General features: G+C 37.3%; 1 protein-coding gene across 1 annotated transcript in view; it reads right to left on the reverse strand.

Moving 5' to 3' along the window:
• Positions 1-16949, reverse strand: part of LOC128635612 (uncharacterized) — a 70867-nt gene extending 53918 nt beyond the window's left edge. Inside the window, exon 1 of the mRNA XM_053688676.1 lies at positions 16878-16949. The gene's annotated coding sequence lies outside the window, so the exon portion shown is untranslated. The remainder of the gene's footprint in view (positions 1-16877) is intronic.
• Between the last annotated feature and the right edge of the window lie 4943 nt (positions 16950-21892).

Below are 21892 nucleotides of genomic sequence, written 5' to 3' on the forward strand. Positions count from 1 at the left end.
AAACAACCCTAATCTAATCAACTACCAGTTGCCCTTTAAAGGACTTTTTGCAGGGCATTGCCCCAAGATAATCAGCTCTTTCGCACAAAAAATACACACAGCCCCCCTACCAGTAAACCCCCCCAAAAAATACTAACATTAAAAACGCTAAACTACCCATTGCCCTGAAAAGGGCATTTGTTGGGCATTGCCCTTAAAAGGGCATTAAGCTCTTTTGCTGCCCACCCTATCTAAATAAAATAAATCCCCCCAAAAACCCCTTAAAAAACCCTAAGTCTAACCTCCAAGTGGTCCTCACCTGTCCTGAGGTTCAGCAGAGAAGGTCCTGTTCCAGGCAGTGAAGTCTTCTTCCAAGCGACGACCTCTTCTTTCTTCCAGGAACCAGCCAGAGCGGAGCGGAGGACGGAGTTGAAGACCGGCGACTCTGGAACTGAAGACTGGCGACCGCGGAGCCATGGAGCATGGAGGATCCTCTTCATACGATCTCCACCGTACACTGAATAGGAACTCAAGGTATGCGATTAAAAATGGCGTCCCTTGAATTCTTATTGGCTGATTTGAGCCTTCACATTCAAATCAGCCAATCGGATGAGAGTTACTGAAATCCTATTGGCGGTTCAAATTAGCCAATAGGATAAGAGTTACTGAAATCCTATTGGCTGTTCAAATTAGCCAATAGGATAAGAGCTACTGAAATTATATTGGCTGATTTGAACAGCCAATAGGATTTCAGTAGCTCTCATCCGATTGGCTGATTTGAATTTGAAGGCTCAAATCAGACAATAGGAATTCAAGGGATGCCATTTTTAATTGTGTACATTGAATTCCTATTCATTGTATGGCGGAGATCATATGAAGAGGATCCTCCATGCTCCATGGCTCCGTGGTCCGCCAGTCTTCAGTTCCAGAGTTGCCGGTCTTCAGTTCCAGAGTCGCCTCTCTTCAGTTCCAGCGTCGCCGGTCTTCAACTCCGCCCTCCGCTCCACGCCGGCTGGTTCCTGGAAGAAAGAAGAGGTTGCCGCTTGAAGAAGACTTCACCGCCTGGAACAGGACCTTCTCCGCTGAACTTCAGGACAGGTGAGGACTATTTGGGGGTTAGACTTAGGGTTTTTTAAGGGTTTTTTGGGGGGACTTATTTTATTTAGATAGGGTGGGCAGCAAAAGAGCTGAATGCCCTTTTAAGGGCAATGCCCAACAAATGCCCTTTTCAGGGCAATGGGTAGTTTAGCATTTTTAATGTTAGTATTTTGGGGGGGGGTTGGTGGGTGGGGGGGTTTACTGGTAGGGGGGGTTGTGTGTATTTTTTGTGCAATTTTCATAGGGATTAGGTGTAATTTATTTAAACTTTTGTAATTTTATTTTTTATTTTCTGTAATCTTAGATGTTTTTATTTTCTGTAATTTTTGCTTAAAGGGACAGTCTACTCCTGAATTTGGATTAGACTGCCCCTTTAATTTATACTTAGTTTATTTGTATTTTAGAAGTGGTGTATTTTTTTTATATTTAATGGGAACTTTAGTATTTTGTGAATAAGCTTATTTTAGTTTATTTAGGGGGGGTTAGGTTAGGGGGGGTTAGGTTAGGGGGGTTAGGTTTACTGCGTTGTGGGCTATGGTGGTTTAGGGGTTAATACTTAATTAGGTTTATTGCGTTGTGGGTTAATGGCAGATTAGGGGTTAATAGTTTTAATAGGTAGTTTGCGATGTTGGGGTTGGCGGATTTAGTGGTTAATAATTTCGCTATTACTAGCGGTGTGGGTTTGATGGCGGATATAGGGGTTAATAGTTTAAATAGACATATTGCGTTGTGGGGGGTTGTCGGTCTAGGGGTTAATACATTTAATATTAGTAATGAGAGGGGGGATTGCGGATATAGGGGTTTTACGTGTCAGGCTTGTTTTTGGGAGGCGTGTTATGGGAGATTTGTTATTTTATTTACTTTTCTTAGGCACCAGCAGTTTCTAAAGTGACGTAAGTCACTAGCGACTCCAGAAATTTGAATTTACGCTCATTTCTTGACATCGCTAGTTTTTCAGACTTACGGCACTTTATGAACTGCCGGCGGGGTTTATGTAATACCCCGATGAGCAAGGTTTAATTACGGATGGCGCAGGTTCCCACGCTTGCACCGAAACCTGTGCCATATATTTGATCCCGCCCAGATTGCTTTTTCACTGCCTATAAATATTGGGCACTAATTATGTATTTGATCAGTTGGCTTGAGAAAGGGCACAGCCCGAAACGCTACCTATGTTTTCTGCTTGAAAATAAAACACTGAAAAGATAAATGGGAGTGCTGCAGCTTTTTCCTTTATGTATATATATAGATAGATAGATAGATAGATAGATAGATAGATAGATAGATAGATAGATACAACAAGTAAAAAGGATATACCAAGGCAGGGTTAAGTAAAAATCGAAACTTTATTGCAAATCCATTCTGGATCTTAAAAACCTGGAGGTCCAAATAAAACCATGTCAGCACAATAGTACTCTTTTCAAATGTGCTTGTTTTATTTGGACCTCCAGGTTTTTAAGATCCAGAATGGATTTGCAATAAAGTGATTTTTACTTAACCCTGCCTTGGTATATCCTTTTTTACTTGTTGCTTATTTGACCAAGCATACCACAGGCTAAGGGAGCTCCCAGATAGCCCCATCTACAGAGTGAATTGCAGTCCGCGATTCAAGCATCCCCATTGGCAGAGGATCACACGTGACCGGACACACCTCCTGGAGCCACACATAGGCCACTGAAAGATGAGAGCGGAGCGGTATCAAGCTCCAAGTCTCGGATCAACTACTAACCGGACACACTTCTGTTTGTCTTCTTATTCTGCAGTGGATTGAAGCGACTTGGTGCCTTTCACGCACATTGTGAACCCTATGGTGTGGTGAGTTTTATATGGTGATTACCACACGATATTGACTGCTTCCTTACAAGTGATTGCACAGATTGCCATAGTTGGTCACACTGCAAGTTTGTTTATATGATATTTTATTCATCCTCAATTGGTGTCATAACGTGCAAACTGTGAATCCTATGGCGTGGTGAGTCATGCACGGTTATACCGCCACAATTTTTGATTGCTTATTACAGTGATTTCATCTATATTGTCATAGCTGATCTATTCGTGAATTTGTCTACTAGACACTTATGCCATTAACAACCATTGCAACATAGAGGAGACTTTCATTTAGTATCAACACTGAGACAATTGGGGACACTCTGGCTTTATATAGACGCTGATTTGGATGGGGAATGAGTTTACACACATGTGAACTCACATATATTCTGGTTTTGGAAAACAAGTGTTCAAACCTCTTTTCGCATATATATATATATATATATATATATATATATATATATATATATATATATATATAATATAAATCTCTCTCTCTCTCTCTCTCTCTCTCTCTCTCTCTCTCTCTCTCTATATATATATATATATATATATATATATATATATATATATATATATATATATATATATATATATGTTTTTAGGGAGCTGTGTCTGACTAGATAGGGTGGTTTTTGAGGCTAGAAAACTATGAGTGAATCTGTTGAGTGCTGCTGTTAGGGGTTTCTTACTTCCTCCTTAGTTTGAAGTGATGGTTGTGGTTGTAGAAGAGGTGTTTCTAACAGCGCTTACAAGAGAGGTTCCTCATGTGCATGTTAGATGAGAATACAAAAAGATACAAATATCTCAAATGAGTAAAACTGTGTCTTCAACAGTAGCAGATGATGCACTTAAATAGCTCACCTGTAGGATCACAGGGTCCGGTGATCAGTGTCATAGAACTCTTTGGTTAGTTTGATTCTGTCCAAGTTGTCTTTGCTTTTTAACTGGAGTTGAATTACCAAACAGTCTAAATAGAGACTGTACAGGAGTTGTAGGACCCCCCCCCTCTGGTTCCACTCCATATAGTTGGATGGAGGGAAGTTTGAGGGTACTCCAATTTATTACGAACTGATATGTGTTGTGGTTGGAAAACCAAATAAATATTTTTATTTTTATTTTTATTTTTATTTTTATTATAGTTAAAAAAGCAAAATTAAAAAAAAGCTAAATTTTATTTAAAACTATTAGGATTAAAAAGTGTTAATGGAGAATAGTCAATATACGAGAGAAGATGTATATAGTATTAAAATAAGTGTATTAAAAATGTGTGTAAATATAAATATAAACACATAGGTAAAATAGGTACTATCAGTTAAAAAATGTCCAGTTGAAACTGAGTAAATACAAATGAACAAGTTGATTCATAGTTTCAACTAAAAATAGTTGTATAATGAATACAGCGATTATAGAAAGAAGTTGTGAATCTGAGTCTCCGAGGAAGATAAATGTAAGCAATATATACATGGTGGGTATAAGCAGAGAAGGGCTATGTGATTTACTGGGTATTGAGCGATGTGCCTGGTAATGCAGTCGGATATCCGGAAGTCACTTCCGGATATTCTACCTCATTACCCGCTCTCGCTGGATGCTACACGCTAGTGGATCCATTTTCTAACAGTTTCAAATATTTTATTTTCACCCGTACACAGCCTAATAACTCTCCTAAAGTACGTGACTATAGATTTTATTACCCAGATCTTTTTTTAAAGGGTTTTTACAATTATTTTTTGTTACTATTGGAAATATTTGTTTATTACAATTTGGCACATCGCTAAATACCCAGTAAATCACATAGCCCTTCTCTGCATATACACACCACGCATATTGCTTACATTTATATTCCTCAGAGACTTAGATTAACACCTTCTTTCTATTATCTCTGTATTTATTATAGCACTATTTTTAGTTGAAACTATTAAACAACTTGTTCATTTGTATTTACCCAGTTTCGACTGGACATTTTTTAACTGATAGTACCTATTTTACCTATGTGTTTATATTTATATTTAACAAAGGTTTTTTTTGGTTAAGCACACCACAAAAGGACTGTTTAATCTTAAAGGGACACTGAACCCAAAATTTTTCTTTTGTGATTCAGATAGAACATGAATTTTTAAGCAACTTTCTAATTTACTCCTATTATCAAATTTTCTTTATTATCTTGGTATCCTTATTTGAAATGCAAGAATCTAAGTTTAGATGTCGGCCCATTTTGGTGAACAACGTGGTTGTCCTTGCTGATTGGTGGAAAAAATCCATCCACCAATCAAAAAGTGCTGTCCAGAGTTCTTAACCCAAAAAAGCTTAGATGGCTTTTATTTCAAATAAAGATAGCAAGAGAACGAAATATAATTGATAATATGAGTAAATTATAAAGTTGCTTAAAATTGCATGCTCTATCTGAATCACAAAAGAAAACAATTGGGTTCAGTGTCCCTTTAACACACATATTGTGGGAGTGCTACCAAAGTGACCAAAACAATTAGAAAACAACAAAAAATATTGGTGCACATCCAACCACTTAAGTCCACTCTTTCATGGCATATTTGTATATGCTTCTGTCTGCCAAATATACTTACATAGCTTCTAATAAGACTGGGATCAACATCTCGCAATAATATAAGCTTATATTTGTGCTGCAAAAAAAAATATACTTCTATCTGCTAAATATACTTACATAGTTCAAATAAAATAAGAATTAACAGTCCTTTCGTGGTGTGCTTAACCAAAAAACCCTTTGTTGTATTTCTTAAATAGGGAGCTGACCAAATCCCTCCCCTTTGGTTAATGCACGCCACCCAGCCCAGGTGTGTTCCAGATACATATACTTAATAAGCTAGAAAGCTTCACAGTGTGTAGACATGACTTGCTGCAGTGGGGAAACTGGTTAGTGTTAGGACCAGTCTAATATGGGACACCTTGTAAGTGGCGACTGGCTTAGCAGAATATGATCATATTGTGTGACTAAGATCCCATTTCATTTAAAGGCATTTTTTATAGCAAAAATTTTTTTGCAGCATAAATATAAATCAACTAGTCCTAAAGCCCGTTCACACGGGCCGTGTTGTTATTCTCTCTCTCTCTCTCTCTCTCTCTCTCTCTCTCTCTCTGTCTCTCTTGTCTTTTATAATATAGGATATTATTGCGAGATGTTAATCCAAATCTTATTTGAACTATGTAAGTATATTTAGCAGATAGAAGTATATTTGTTTTTGTAGCACAAATATAAGCTCATATTATTGCGAGATGTTTATCCCAATCTTATTAGAAGCTATGTAAGTATATTTGGCAGACAGAAGCATATACAAATATGCCATGAAAGAGTGGACTTAAGTGGTTGGATGTGCACCAATATTTTTGTTGTTTTATATTTACACACATTTTTTAAACACTTATTTTAACCCTTTCATGACAGGGTTAAAGTGTCTACATCGGAACACCTGTTCCGATGTAGACAAATTGAAACTACGCGATCGTGCATACGATCGCGAGATTTCAATTATTGGATCGCATCTGGGGGGCGTCCCTACAACCCTAGGAACGCCCTCCAGACCGCGATCAAGTCCTTGAAGCACAGAAGGCTTCAGGACAGCCGTTTGTTATGACGTTCTATTCCGTCATAACGGCTTTAAAGCCCAGTGTAAATATGACGGAATAGAACGGCATAACGGCGTTAAAAGGTTAATACTATATACATCTTCTCTCATATATTAACTATTCTCCATTAACACTTTTTAATCCAAATAGTTTTAAATAAAATGTAGCTTTTTTTAAATTTTGCTTTTTTAACTATAATAAAAATAAAAACAATAATACAAATACAGCTCATAATAAATTGGAGTACCCTTTCAAACTTCACTCTCCATTCAGACTGTTTGGTAATTCAACTCCAGTTAAAACGAAAAGACAACTTGGACAGAATCAAACTAACCAAAGAGTTCTATGACACTGATCACCGAACCCTGTGATCCTACAGGTGAGCTATTTAAGTGCATCATCTGTTACTGTTGAAGACACAGTTTTACTCATTTGAGATATTTGTATCTTTTTGTATTCTCATCTACACATGAACATGAGGAACCTCTCTTGTAAGCGCTGTTAGAAACACCTCTTCTACAACCACAAATATATATAGATATACTGTATATACACAGTATCTCACAAAAGTGAGTACACCCCTCACATTTTTGTAAATATTTTATTATATCTTTTCATGTGACAACACTGAAGAAATGGCACTTTGCTACAATATAAAATAGTGAGTGTACAGCCTGTATAATAGTGTAAATGTGTTGTCCCTTCAAAATAATTCAACGCACAGCCATTAACGTCTAAACTATTGGCAACAAAATTGAGTACACCCCTAAGTGGAAATGTCCAAATTGGGCCCAATAAGCTATTTTCCCTACCCGGTGTGATGTGATTCGTTAGTGTTACAAGGTCTCAGGTGTGAATGGGGAGCAGGTGTGTTAATTTTGGTGTCACTCTCACGCTATCTCATACTGGTCACTGGAAGTTCAACATGGCACCTCATGGCAAAGAACTCTCTGAGGATCTGAAAAAAATAATTGTTGCTGTACATAAAGATGGCATAGGCTATAAGAAGTTTAGTGCACGTGCACAGCGTCATATTCACAGGTTGTCTTTGGGAAATAGACGTATGAGTGCTGCCAGCATTGCTGCAGAGGTTGAAGCGGTGGGGGTCAGCCTGTCAGTGCTCAGACCATATGACGCACACTGCATCAAATTGGTCTGCATGGCTATCATCCCAGAAGGAATCCTATTCTAAAGATGATGCACAAGAAAGCCCACAAACAGTTTGCTGATGACAAGCAGACTAAGGACATGGATTACTAGAACCATGTCCTGTGGTCCGATGAGACCAAGATAAACGTATTTGGTACAGATGGTGTCAAGCGTGTGTGCAGCAACCAGGTGAGGAGTACAACAAGTGTGTTTTACTACAGTCAAGCATGGAGGTGGGAGTGTCTGTGCTTGCATGAGTGCTGCCAACACTGGGGAGCTACAGTTCATTGAGGTAACCATGAATGCCGACATGTACTGTGACATACAGAAGCAGAGCATGATCCCATCCCTTCGAAAACTGGGCTGCAGGGCAGTATTCCAACATGATAATGACCCCAAACACGACCACTGCCTTGCTAAAGAAGCTAAGCGTAAAGGTGATGGACTGGCCAAGCATGTCTCCAGACCTAAACCCTATTGAGCATCTGTGGGGCATCCTCAAATGGAAGGTGGGGGAGCGCAAGGACTCTAACATCCACCAGCTCCGTGATGTCATCATGGAGGAGTGGAAGAGGACTCCAGTGGCAACCTGTAAAGCTCTGATGAACTCCATGCCCAAGAGAGTTAAGGCAGTGCTGGAAAATAATGGTGGCCACACAAAATATTGACATTTTGGGCTAGATTTGGACATTTCTACTTAGGGGTGTACTCACTTTTGTTGCCAACGGTTAAGAAATTAATGGCTGTGTGTTGAGTTATTTTGATGGGAGAGCAAATTTACACTGTTATACAGGCTGTACACTCAATACTTTACATTGTAGCAAAGTGTCATTTCTACAGTGTTGTCACATGAAACGTTATAATATAATATTTACAAAAATGTGAGGGGTTTACTCACTTTTGTGAGTTACTGTATATATATATATATATATATATATATATATATATATATATATATATATATATGTGTGTGTGTGTGTGTGTATATACACATAATATATATTATAAATATTATTTCTAGGTCAAATAAATACATATTAATTTAATTCTTAAATGGGTGTTTTACCATAATATGTTAAGTATTTACAAACATATCCTTCACCTTTATTTTGCCATATAATAAATAATAATAGCTGCTTTTGCCCATTTAAATTGTTGCCATTAATTAAAATATAAATAAAAAAAACAGCAGCAGAATTCAGATTTTAGTGAAAACATTAAAATCTGAGAGACAGAGGCCCTTATGATTTAAAGTGTCTAGGAGGCGAGCTATTCAAAGGGATCCGGCGCTATGAAGAGCGAGCTTTACAAAATATTCCAAGCTCCCGACATAGCTGCATTGCCGACAGGAATTTAAAATACAAGTCATTGGTCTGCAATGCTGGCTTAGGCAACAGTCAGCATCACCGACCATATTGTCCATGTTTAGTAAACGATCCCTTTGAGTAACTCTAGTCTGCCTAACCGCTACTCCTAAAACCCATAAACAGAAGTACCCCACGATCACAATGTAACACTAAACTAATAAACATCTAAACCACCACATACCCACCACAAGATGCTAACTATTTTTTATTTTGGGGAGGGCTTTTATTTTATGGGGCATGTAGTTTAGTCTTAGGTATAATCTTTGTTTTATTATGGATAATATTTTATTTTTTGTATTGTAGTGTGGTTAGTTTTGAAGGGAGTTTAGTTAAGAGGGTGGTTAGTTTAGAGGGGGGGGTAGTTTTTAGTGTATTTCTAGTTTGCGTTGAGCGGTGGCAATTTAGGCTTTCATTTCATAACCACCCTCCATACCTGTATGGGGTTTGCTTAGGTGATTATTGATGGTTACCATTTATTAGGTCTTAATCAGCAAATCACCCCAATACATCTATGGGGGTTTATTATGTGATTAGGTTAGGGCAGCTTAGGGGTTAATAGTGCATTTATCTACAATTTTTAATAAATTATACATTCTTATGTATGGTGCATATTCTTTTAACTATTGTATATAAATTAATATGCATTTATGTCTTCTTGTGTTTTTTATTTTAAATATAATTGTATATTTTTAAATGTATATTCATGTTACAAAAGGCATTAGTGTTACGATTGTTTTATTCCATAACAGGCATGCAGTTATGTGATCCTAAAATTATAATGCAACTGTCTTTTATAACATAAATATCTATTACAAAAATATATTTTTATTTACAATAATAAATGCATCAAGCAAGAATATCAAAATTTTAATTTATATATCCAATACTTAAACTAATATTCATTATACATGACCATGCATTTTATTTTAAAGATTGTAGATAAAATGTAGTCAGGCCTTGCATTGATATTCAATATTTAAACAGTTATGCATGTATACTACATAATGGTTTAACTACTGATTATACCATAACATGTGTTAATATAAGCTTGTTGTGTTTATTAGTGATAATGTATATTAATATATATTTATGTTATAGTAGTAGGTATCATTAAAAGGACAGTGTAGTCAAAATTAAACTTTCATGATTCAGATAGGGAATGCAATTTTAAACAACTTTCCAATTCACTTTTATCATCAAATTTGCTTTGTTCTATTGGTATTCTTTATTGAAAGCTAAACCTAGGCAGGCTCATATGTTAATTTCTAAAACCTTGAAGGCCACCCCTTATTTCAATGCATTTGGCAGTTTTTCACAGCTAGAGGGCGTAATTTCATGTTTCATATAGATAACACTGTGACCACGCCCTGGATTTACAAGTGAGAGGGCAATGATTGGCTAAATACATGTCTGTCAAAAGAACTGAAATAAGAGGGCAGTCTGCAAAGGCTTAGATACAAGGTAATCACAGAGGTAAAAAGTGTATTTATGTAACCGTGTTTGTTATGCAAAACAGTGGAATGGGTAATAAAGGGATTATCTATCTTTTTAAACAATAACAATTCTGGAGTAGACTGTCCCTTTAAATGATATATTTACATAACAGGCATGCAGTTATGTATATCTATAATGTTAATTATACTGTCTTTAATTATAATGTTAATTATACTGTCTTTAATTAGAAATAATAAAATAAAATAAGAAACATTAATCACATTTTAATTTATATGCAAATATTTAAATATTATGTATTCTACATAACAATGCATAATTTAAATATTGGTTATTTATGTTTAGCGCCTTAGCTTCTACAGTTAGTTTTAGGTTATGGCAGATTAGGGGTCAATGTTTAAATAATATGCATAGTCATGTATAATGCATATTGTTTAAAGTATTGTAGACATATTTTAATGGATTTAATGTTTGCTTAATATTATTTTATTTATATTTTGAAAAATATATTTTTAATTGGAATAATAGCACGCAACCATTACATTTATTTTATAATAAGTACAATACTTTTAATAATCTACATTGTACATGATTATGCATATTTTGTCATAGAGGTAACGTAAACACTGTAGGACCGGCAAATCTTCCTCAGCCTACCCGGCCTCCTGGAATTTAGTGCCAGACTGGAATTGAGCCCCAGTCTACTTAAAAGGGGTTTCAATCAAGTAGGGTGCAGGGGATCAAGTCATTCTTTTAGTATGCTATTAGCAATTTTAAGGAGGCACCTATGGATACCATCTGTTGAGGGTGCTACCTTCTGGGAGTAATGGGGTACCGGATTTAAAGGGCCCCCCATTCCTTCAGGAAGGTAACACCCTCAAACAAATGTCTGACGCTACTCTACTACTACTTGCCCCTCTATCCCAAAAGGGGGAGAGATAGGGGCTCTGTTAGATCCTCCCTCCTCAAGTTAAACAGTATTTTAAATGCTGCTGCAGGTAGCAGCAATCATCTGCAACTTACAGGGGCATGCGGGGCAGGAGGGCTTCCCACCACCACTCTGCCCAGTCACTGCAGCAAAGTCTACCCATTGGCCAATGGCATGCCCAATCCCACCTATGGCAAGTCTGGCCCAGCCCATGACACGCCCAGTCTCACCCGTCCATTGAGACCCTGGCCTCAAAGTTCCCCTCAAGACGAGATTTCTTGTGAAACAACTACTTCTTAATCAGTAGCGTTCCACTGATAATCCGGCCCTTTGGGTTTATGGTTGTGGCGCACATTCGAGAAGCGCAGGGACAAATTTGTTTCCCCTGAATATTTGTTCCTCGCACTATTTGGTTTTCATTAAGTTTAAAATTGCATTTTCATTAAACATTTACATTCAATTTCTTTAAAACTAATGTAAATTCTTGGTGGAATGGGAACCCTATAATGTTTTATGAGGAAACAAGATGGGAACTTATAGCTGAATCATAAATCAGAAATGTCATTTTATTGCCTACTAGAGTGACGTTTCGACTAAAAACATGATGGGTAATGTTGGTGACTCTGAACTTGTGCATTATTCCATATTGTGTACAATTGTATAATGTTTTCTTTTCTTTTGGTATTTGTTTACTTATCTTTGAATAAAGAAAAATTATTTCATTAAAAAAACTAATGTAAATCTTTCAAAGCTGCAGGTGAAAAGTTCATCAGTAGTTTCATTATTACCTTAAAGGGATAGGAAGGTCAAAAATGAAGTGTGCACATGAGCATTTAAAATAGTAAAAATGCTTCTAGTAAAAGTTATTACTATTTTAAGTGGCATACACACATATGCTGTGTGGGCCTGTGCACCCGTATTAAAACACCACTCTCAGAGAGCCAGCCCTGGCTTGTATGGCACAAATTATGTCTTCAGTAGCAATACACACCACAGCCAGCTCTTTGATAGGCATTGTGTTTAAATGCTGGTGCACGGCCTTCACAGGATATGTGCGTATGCCACAAAAAACAACTTTTATTAGAAGCATGAAAGTATATTGCAAAATTGTTCATATTTTTTAAAAATTGAAATTCACCCATTCACATTTCATTTTTGACCTTTTTATCCTTTTAATGAGCTCTGGAGAGCGCGCTAACCCGATCTTCTCCGGATAAACTAACGGGAGGCTTAGCAGTTTGGCTCCCAGGACACTAAAATTAGAGCAGGTCCTGGGTGTTGAGCGAGATCCTGTTAACGCGGCTGGGAACCTGGCAAGAAGAGGATCGGGTAAGTTTGCTCTTCAGAGTGCGTTAAGCTAAGCATAAATCCATAAAATTCAATTTAAAGGAAATTAATAAATACTGATGAATTTTATTAGTATTTTTTAGTTTTGTTTAATTTTTCTTATGGATATGCGCTTTCATTTTCGGTACGAATGTGCATTCAACAGAAAACGTATTGACATCTCTAGCATACATCATGTGTAACCAATAGAACTTAGGCATTTCTGCTAATCAGTGAGTGTCTATCCCTCCTATGGGCCAGTTTTGTAATAGACACATGCACTTTCTGTTAGTTTTTAATTAAACAATATATAACATCAACTTATTTTCATACAAAAATATATATTTGTTATTTGACCTAAGAAAATTGTGGTAATGAAGTCAGTCTGTTGAATGTTTAATTAAAGGGACAGTCAAGTCCAAAAAATGCTTCCATGATTCAAATAGGGCATGACATTTTAAACAAATTTCCTATTTACTTTTATCACCAATTTTGCTTTGTTCTCTAAACCTAGGAGGTTCATATGCTAATTTCTTAGACCTTGAAGGCTGCCTCTAATCTAAATGAATTTTGACAGTTTTTCACCACTAGAGGGCACTAGTTCACATGTTTCATATAGATAACATTGAGCTCATGAAAGTAAATTTACCGAGGAGTGAGCACTGATTGGCTAAAGTGCAAGTCTGTCAAAATAACTGAAATTAGGGGGCAGTCTGAAGAGGCTTAGATACAAGGTAATTACAGAGGTAAAATGTGTATTATTATAACTGTGTTGGTTATGCAAAACTGGGGAATGGGTAATAAAGGGATTATCTATTTTTGAAAACAAAATCAATTATGGTGTTGACTGTCCTTTTAAGGGGAAAGAATGCAATATTCCTTCAATATATATTTTGTCTGTCTGATGTAAACTACCACTGAAAATAGTTTTAGTTCCCTCCTTCTGTTATAATTAAATTGACATAAAAAAAGACCAACTTTTCAGTTTCATGATTCAGAATTTCCGATTGACTTATATTATTATATTATGTTCTATTGGTATCCTAATTTGAAGACCATATCTAGGTATGCTCATAAGTGTACCCATGTCTGGAGCAGCAGTTTTGCCACAGTGCTTTAAAGGATAATAAATACCGTGCACACACTGCTGCCATCTAGGGCTCAATAGTTTATAGTTACATTAAAGGGACACTGTACCCAATTTTTTTCTTTTGTGATTCAGATAGAGCATAACATTTTAAGCAACTTTCTTATTTACTCCTATTATCAAATGTTCTTTATTATCTTGGTATCTTTATTTGAAATGCAAGAATGTAAGTTTAGATGCCGGCCCATTTTTGGTGAACAGCCTAGGTTGTCCTTGCTGATTGGTGGATAAACTCATCCACCAATCAAAAACTGCTGTCCAGAGTGCTGAACCAAGAAAAAAAGCTTAGATGCCTTCTTTTTCATATAAAGATAGCAAGAGAAAGAAGAAACATCGATAATAGGAGTAAATTAGAAAGTTGCTTAAAATTGCATGCTCTATCTGAATAAATATAGAAAATTTTGGGTTCAGTGTCCCTTTAAAGAAACACGTGCTATAAATAGCGATATATAGACCTGCACCACAATATGACAAGGTCCCTGCAACCTAGTGCCAATCAATCACACAAATACCAAAAAGATTGTGGGTGCCTTAAAGGCAAGTCTAAAGATTATGTTATTATACGATGTTATAAAAATAAATCTGTACTTATACTACAATGTAAATCTACCAACTGAAAAAAGGGGCATCTCATATAAAATAAGTGGATATAATAAAAAGATTGATATAAAATAAGTATAAAAATATAAACTAAAGACTTTCATTAATATATCACACACTATATATCACAGGAGAGTATCTCATAAAATTATTTAAAAGGAGAATATCTCATAAGAATGATTTAGACCGTTAAAGTAATGAGCAGCAATATGCAAGTGTAAAAAGCCAATATACATAAAATAAAAAACATAAAATATAAAGGCCCCTATTTATGAAAGTCTGGCGGACCTCGCTGAATACGGCGAGCAATACCCTCGCTGTATTCAGCATTGCACCAGCAGCTCACAAGAGCTGCTGGTGCAACGCCGCCCCCTGCTGACTCGCGGCCAATCGGCCGCCAGCAGGGGGTGTCAATCAACCCGATCGTACTCGATTGGGTTGATTTCCGGCGATGTCTGTCAGCCTGCTCAGAGCAGATGGACAGGTTATGGAGCAGCGGTCTTTGTGACCGCTGCTGCAGGCTCGCCAGAAACACGGGGCATCGAGCTCCTTACGGAACTTGATACATATGCCCCAATAGGTCAATTAGGACAAACCGATAACTATAACCTCTGCTTCAGACAGAACAAGTATTCGTGCTAATAGCACAATATGGACAGAAAGTGTTGGTATCTTATTTCAAAACTAAGAAGCTCTGAGTATTTGTATCCAAGTAGGGGTGAATATACCCCCTAGAAAGCCGCTCTGGGATCCTCCATATTGTGCTTTAAGCACGGATGCTGAAATTCCCTTAACATACTGGGTTGGCACAGTTTGTGACCTGGTTCACACTGCTTGGAAAGATTTTGTAATCATTGTACCGAAACTTGTTCTGTCTGCAGCAAAGGTTATAGTTATCGGTTTATCCTAATGGACCTTTTATATTTTATGTTTTTTATTTCATGTATGTTGGCTTTTTAGATTTGCATATGCTACTTATAAATTTATAACAGTGTTGCAAAGACTGCCTGTCACAAGCACACCCTAAATATAAATATTTTTTTATTTATAAGGTCTATCTAAATTATGAAAGAATACTTGGGGGTTCATGTCCTTTTATAGGGACATTTAATACACCTTTACCTTTATTTTTTTATCTTTAATAGCTGAGTTTGCTCACAGAAACCACCACCTACACTAAAATATGAATCCTACACTAAAATATGAATAAAAAACATATTATCCATAGTAAAGCTATGTAAACAGGATACTATAGCACTAACCAATCTTCTGTTAGGGGAAGATGAATAGTTTAAATAGCTAGTTGTACAACCAGCCACAATTATAATTTCAAAACCTAACTATTTAGGCTGTGTGTTTAGACATACTGTATATAACATAAGTCTGTTTTACCTGCAGGCTCAGCTCATTTTTATGGGCATGTCCATGAGAACACCAGGTAATGGTTTATGAGGAATTGGGGAACCTTTGCTCTCCTGATGTTTCAGAACTACATTACAGATGATGATTAGGCACATTCTGAAGTCCAGTTGAGCATTATGGAAAATGTAGTTCTGAAACATCTGGAGGGCCAAGGTTCCCCATCCCTGGTTTTAATGAGCAAAGCCAACTATTTTAAATACAAAAATAAATATTAAGAAACAATTTTCCATACATGTAATACTCTGCAGTAGGTATAACAAGTAATTTGGAACGCAATAAAGGGAAAAAGGTTTATAGTACAGTTTCTCATTAAAGGGACACTGAACCCAATTTTTTTCTTTCGTGATTCAGAAAGAACAGCAATTTTAAGCAAATTTCTAATTTACTCCTATTATCAATTTTTCTTTGTTCTCTTCCTAGCTATATTTATTTGAAAAAGAAGGCATCTAAGCTAAGGAGCCAGCCAATTTTTGGTTAAGTACCCTGGACAGCACTTGTTTATTGGTGGGTGAATGTATCTTCCAATCAGCAAGAACAACCCAGGTTGTTCACCAAAAATGGCTTTACAAGAGGTTTATCCCTGAACTGCTCTAGATTTGTTAACTAATGTAAATTGTGATTTAAAAAAATGTATACAGCAATCCATTGTTCAGTTGCTAATATATGCTATGTGTGTAATGCGCTTTTTCATCTCTATCGGGTGATCGGCGTGTCTAGTTGTGCACATACAGCATAGATACGGAAAAAAAACTATTATAATGACATTTTTCTGCAGGTCTTTGACAGTAGCCTAGAGGCAGATCTGCTAAATTAAACATGTTTATTAATGTTTACATGACCTTTCCTTACTGGCTAAAAAAGATTTATCAAGAAGCTGCAAAATGTTTACAACTTTATAACAAAAACATGTAACCTCTTTAGTATAAACCTTTACAGTGCATGTAACATAATAACAGTAAATATTACATAGTAAATATAATACCTTAATTGTAAATCCAGGTCAAAATGATGGGATCCCAGCACAGCAACACACAGATTTTACAGGAAACAAAAGTAACTTTAAATTTGGTTACAAAAAACCTTGTTACTAAAGTACTAAATGTCTAAGCTGTAGTAGATTTATATTCTAAAAGGTGTGACAACCTGACCAATAAGGGGATAGGGTGTGAATTCAGCCAATCATAAAAAGGGGCAGTACATTGTTTTATTCAATAAACTCTCAAACTTTAGCTTGTGAAATGTGTGTAATACTATCTTTTTATCTAATTGCTTAGCTTAGCACAATTCTATAAAAATACTCCTATAGTCTATAAATATAAGAACATTTTCAAGAAAATATGTTATTTTTGAAAATTGACATTTTGATAAAGGGAAGAATAAAATTCATTTTTTAAATACAAAATAAAAAAACAACTATTCAGAAAAAAACTCAGCATTTATATTTATTTAGACCAGAGATGAAGCCAAAATTAATATGTTTTAACAAATAAGTCATGATTTCACCCTAATACTAGAGGAAGGAAAACACACACACATACTTATACATACATACATACACAAACATATATACGCACATACAAACACACACACACACACATATACACACACACATGCACAAACACATACATACATACATACACACACACATATATACACACACACATACACACACATACACGCACACATACACACACACATACACACACAGACACACACATACACATACACACATATACACACACACATACACACACATATACACACACACATACACAAACACATACATACATACATACACACACACATATATACACACACACATACACACACATACACACACATACACACACACACATACACACACATACACACATACACACACATACACACACATACACACACATACACACATATACACACATACACATACATACATACATACACACACATACATACACTAACACATACACATACACACATATACACACAGGAGTCAGTATTTTTTATTTATTTTGATTTATTTATTTATTAATTATTTATTTCATTTTATTTTATTATTTATTATTATTTTTATTTATTTATTTATTTATATTTATTTTTATATTTATCATTTTATTTTATTTATTTATATTTATTTATTTTTAATTTTATTCATTTATTTATTTTTTCCAGACCCTGAATACAGTTGACTGATTATAGAGCACAATGTAACCGAAGACAATGCTGATTTCTCTGTCCTATATTGCCCCTATGTAATATCCATAGGTGGCTCTCTTAACATTATGTTGGTATTATTGTGTCCATTATATGGACAAATTAATTTTAACATTATCTTAATTTAATTGTATGTTTAACTTTGTGTATACCCCGTGTTGCTTTTTAGCTTGGGTGGTCTACCTCACACCAAACCCTATAATCGGTGCCACAATTATGGTTAGATGCTAAGCTTGCGGTGCCCTTACAAGGAACCGACAGTAATATACATCTCACTTTTTCGTTATTATTCACTATGGATATAGAATAGCTTATATGTTGTTTTATGCATATAGTTTTTATACATATAGGTTCCCCTTTTTATATATATATATAGGTTCATTTGTTTTTGTTTACACTGTGTACACTTTATTTTTAGTATGTTGATTGATGCACAGAATATGAGTCTGCATGCAGCGACCGTAGAAACAGATAGGTATTAGAATCACAGTTTGTTGTTATGAAATAAACAACTAACACTTATTGGTAATATTACACGAATATAGCCATGTTCGTCATTGTCCGTCAATGTGTGTGGTCCTAGATGGAAACTGCTTGTCACTTCTAGATGAGTGTGATTATCTTAATAGGTTAGCCCATCATCTCTGATATAGAGTCATAGAGGCGGACAATAACATAGTGATGGTCTTGTTACGCCCATGGGGGTGTGGACATACTGCTGATTGGTCAGATCTCGCCGTTTCTTTAACAGCATTAGTTTGGCTGTGTAACGCCTTTGTTATCGGATATAGGTATACAGCAGTGTGTGTAGGTCGGTCTGTGGCGGGTGCTGGCCTTATCAGGCGATTTTTATGTGGTAATGGTACCTCATCGGACGATGGGGAGAGTTTAAGAAAAGGGGGCGTGCCTGGCAACAGCCAGTGGAAGGCACGTGTGGTGGATGATGGACAGCACCCCAGAGTTTTTTGTAACCACATTGGTTAGGTGGTTGTGTTATTTGTAAACACTTGTTTGTTTAATAAATGCGGGCTGCGGCCTTTTGTACCCAAAACTTTGTCATGTTTGGTTATTGGTTCACAAGAAGAGTGCCGAATGTGTGAGTCAAAGAAGCCCCGGAAGGAATGAATTGAGAGCAGGGGCATGTGACCACACTACAGGCCAATAGCAGTGGGTTGCTAGGCAGAGTTTAGAGGAGGAGGAGCGAGTATAAGTATTGAGGGTTGTGAGGCGGAAGCCAGCATCAGTTCCCTTGTGAAGCGGGAAAAGCTCCCTCCCTCCCTCCCTGTTTTAAGAATTTGGAAATCGCAGCTAAGGGCGGGTGCTGGCCTTATCAGGCGATTTTTATGTGGTAATGGTACCTCATCGGACGATGGGGAGAGTTTAAGAAAAGGGGGCGTGCCTGGCAACAGCCAGTGGAAGGCACGTGTGGTGGATGATGGACAGCACCCCAGAGTTTTTTGTAACCACATTGGTTAGGTGGTTGTGTTATTTGTAAACACTTGTTTGTTTAATAAATGCGGGCTGCGGCCTTTTGTACCCAAAACTTTGTCATGTTTGGTTATTGGTTCACAAGAAGAGTGCCGAATGTGTGAGTCAATCACACACACTGCTGAATACTGACTCATGCTCTGTGATATCACACATACTGCTGTAGACTGACTCCTGCTCTGTGATATCACACACACTGCTGTATACTGACTCCTGCTCTGTGATATCACACACTGCTGTAGAATGACTCCTGCTCTGTGATATTACACACACTGCTGTATACTGACTCCTGCTCTGTGATATCACACACACTGCTGTATACTAACTCCTGCTCTGTGATATCACACACACTGCTGTATACTGACTCCTGCTCTGTGATATCACACGCACTACTGTATACTGACTCCTGCTCTGTGATATCACACACACTGCTGTATACTGACTCCTGCTCTGTAATATCACACACTGCTGTATACTGACTCCTGCTCTGTGATATCACACACACACACTGCTGTATACTGACTCCTGCTCTGTGATATCACACACACTGCTGTATACTGACTCCTGCTCTGTGATATCACACACATTGCTGTATACTGACTCCTGCTCTGTGATATCACACACTGCTGTATACTGACTCCTGCTCTGTGATATCACACACACTGCTGTATACTGACTCCTGCTCTGTGATATCACACACACACTGTTGTATACTGACTCCTGCTCTGTGATATCACACACACTGCTGTATACTGACTCCTGCTCTGTGATATCACACACACTGCTGTATACTGACTCCTGCTCTGTGATATCACACACACTGCTGTATACTGACTCCTGCTCTGTGATATCACACACACTGCTGTAGACTGACTCCTGCTCTGTGATATCACACACTGCTGTATACTGACTCCAGCTCAGTGATATCACACACACTGTTATATACTGACTCCTGCTCTGTGATATCACACACTGCTGTATACTGACTCCTGCTCTGTGATATCACACACACTGCTGTATACTGACTCCTGCTCTGTGATATCACACAAACTGCTATATACTGACCCCAGCTCTATGATATCATACACACTGCTGTATACTGACTCCTGCTCTGTGATATCACACACACTGCTGTATACTGAGTCCTGCTCTGTGATATCACACACACTGCTGTATACTGACTTTTGCTCTGTGATATCACACACACTGCTGTATACTGACTCCTGCTCTGTGATATCACACACACTGCTGTATACTGACTCCTGCTCTGTGATATCACACACACTGCTGTATACTGACTACTGCTCTGTGATATCACACACACTGCTGTATACTGACTCCTGCTCTGTGATATCACACACACTGCTGTATACTGACTCCAGCTCTATGATATCACACACACTGCTGTATACTGACTCCTGCTCTGTGATATCACACACTGCTGTATACTGACTTCTGCTCTGTGATATCACACAAACTGCTATATACTGACCCCAGCTCTATGATATCATACACACTGCTGTATACTGACTCCTGCTCTGTGATATCACACACACTGCTGTATACTGAGTCCTGCTCTGTGATATCACACACACTGCTGTATACTGACTGTTGCTCTGTGATATCACACACACTGCTGTATACTGACTCCTGCTCTGTGATATCACACACACTGCTGTATACTGACTCCTGCTCTGTGATATCAAACACACTGCTGTATACTGAGTCCTGCTCTGTGATATCACACACACTGCTGTATACTTACTCCTGCTCTGTGATATCACACACACTGCTGTATACTGACTCCTGCTCTGTGATATCACACACACTGCTGTATACTGACTCCTGCTCTGTGATATCATACACACTGCTGTATACTGACTCCTGCTCTGTGATATCACACACACTGCTGTATACTGACTCCTGCTCTGTGATATCACACACACTGCTGTATACTGACTCTTGCTCTGTGATATCACACACTGCTGTATACTGACACCTGCTCTGTGGTATCACACACACTGCTGTATACTGACTCCTGCTATGTGATATCACACACACTGCTGTATACTGACTCCTGCTCTGTGATATCACACACACTGCTGTATACTGACTCTTGCTCTGTGATATCACACACTGCTGTATACTGACACCTGCTCTGTGGTATCACACACACTGCTGTATACTGACTCCTGCTCTGTGATATCACACACTGCTGTATACTGACTACTGCTCTGTGATATCACACACACTGCTGTATACTGACTCCTGCTCTGTGATATCACACACACTGCT

This window comes from Bombina bombina, chromosome 7 (genome assembly GCF_027579735.1).
Source record: "Bombina bombina isolate aBomBom1 chromosome 7, aBomBom1.pri, whole genome shotgun sequence".
NCBI classification, from domain to species: Eukaryota; Metazoa; Chordata; class Amphibia; order Anura; family Bombinatoridae; genus Bombina; species Bombina bombina.